The 1911-nt window shown below is 40.8% G+C and overlaps 1 pseudogene; it reads right to left on the reverse strand.

Annotated features, from left to right (window-relative positions):
* Positions 1 to 1069: 1069 nt before the first annotated feature.
* Positions 1070 to 1580, reverse strand: LOC129044112 (translationally-controlled tumor protein-like; annotated as a pseudogene).
* Positions 1581 to 1911: the final 331 nt, after the last annotated feature.

A 1911-nucleotide genomic window follows, 5' to 3' on the forward strand; every position in this document is an offset into this window, starting at 1 on the left:
GATGGGAATGTTCTACACTTTGATAAGAGTGTGGATTATGCTAGTATAACATTTATGATTTGTGCATTTCTCTATGGAAAAATTGTATCTAAATTACATTGAAAATACTTCAGTTAAAAAGCAAAAAATATTTTGTAGCACAAAAATAGATAATACAAGACAGTGTATGCTAGAACATAAGACTGGGAGCCAGAATACAAACATTATTTTAGGCAATATATGATGTGCTTTTTTTTTCCAACTGAATTCCTCTCTTTTTATTCTCTTGGTAATCTCTTCCAGTTAACTAATTCCATTTTAGGTGATGAAATGCGTAAAGCTCCACTTCAGATGCTGGCAATGCTATGAACATTGTCTTTCCCTTTATTGCAACACACAATCAAAACCTTTGATTCTTTTTGTATATTCCAGTCCCAGAAGTAGTTTCCACTGTAGAAGTTAATTGATGAGTCTTACTCTTTCTAGTAGTAGCTTATGACCAGGCTGTAGCTTCTCCAGGAACACAACAGGATGAATTTAGTTTAAATATGTATTAAACTAAAAGGTATTCTCTCAAATGAGTTAAAATGCATTTTATTTTTAGACAACCTACATGACATGCTTTTCTTTCTTTTTCTTTTTTTTTAAGACGGAGTGTCACTCTGTCGGCAGTCTGGAGTGCAATCTTGGCTCACTGCAACCTCCACCTCCTGGGTTCAAGTGATTCTCCTGCCTCAGCCTCCTGAGCAGCTGGGACTATAGGCATGTGCCACCATGCCCAGCTAATTTTCGTATTTTTAGTAGAGACGGGGTTTCACGATGTTGGCCAGCATGGTCTCCAACTCTTGAGCTTGTGATCCACCCGCCTCGGCCTCCCAAAGTGCTGGGATTACAGGTGTGAGCCACTGCCCCCCAGCCAATATGTTTTTATTAAAACCAATGCCTCCACTCCGAATAAATTATGGTCAAAACAAATGAAGAGCTCAAGATGACATTAGTCCCATTTGTCTTAGGTCCTGGTGTTGTGTGGATGACAATTAGAAGCGAGTTATGATAACAGGTGATAGATCCCAACTAATTGCCAAATTTGTTAACATTTTTCTGTTTCTAAACCATCCCTAAAGAAAATCATATATGGGGCACACCATCCTCACAGTAGTCCAGTAGATGCCATCTGGATTCATGTTTTCACCAATAAAGAACTGGTAGTTTTTGAAATTAGCAAGGATGTGCTTGATTTGTTCTGCAGCCCCTGTCATAAAAGGTTTTACTCTTTCTGGTCTCTGTTCTTCAAGTTTGCCTTTGACTGATTTCATGTAGTCTTTGATGTACTTCTTGTAGGCTTCTTTTGTGAAACTTGTTTCCTGCAGGTGATGGTTCATGACAATATCGACAGCAGTGATTACTGTGCTTTCGGTACCTTCGCCCTCGGGGCCTTCAGCGGAGGCATTTCCACTAATGAACGAGTCATCAATGTTACCTTCTGTCCTACTGACCATTTTCCCCACCATCTCCTGGCACAGCCCATTTGCAATCCCCCGGATCTTGTAGATGTCGGGGAACATCTCATCGTGGCTGATGAGGTCCTAGTAGATAATCATGATGGCGGCTGAAGGGAGACTACGGCGGCATTAGCTTAGCAGGAGTCAGAAGCTCCAAGCGAGTGCGGTGCAGCCAGAGCGGCACTCAGGAGGTTGGCGGAGCAGGCGGAAAAGCATGATGCGCTTTTAGAGCAGCCGGTTTGCATCCAGAACTTGGCTTGAACCCCACTCTAATGTTTCATATCTGTGTGAACTTATGCATGGTACATAAACTCTGAACCTCATTTTTTCTTATTTGTAAATGGTGATATTTATACCTACATTCCACATATATAGTAGGACATAATGAAATAAAATAGTGCATGTAAAGTGCTCAGTGATTTGTAGACGT

Source organism: Pongo pygmaeus, chromosome 13 (genome assembly GCF_028885625.2).
Source record: "Pongo pygmaeus isolate AG05252 chromosome 13, NHGRI_mPonPyg2-v2.0_pri, whole genome shotgun sequence".
Classification (NCBI taxonomy): Eukaryota; Metazoa; Chordata; class Mammalia; order Primates; family Hominidae; genus Pongo; species Pongo pygmaeus.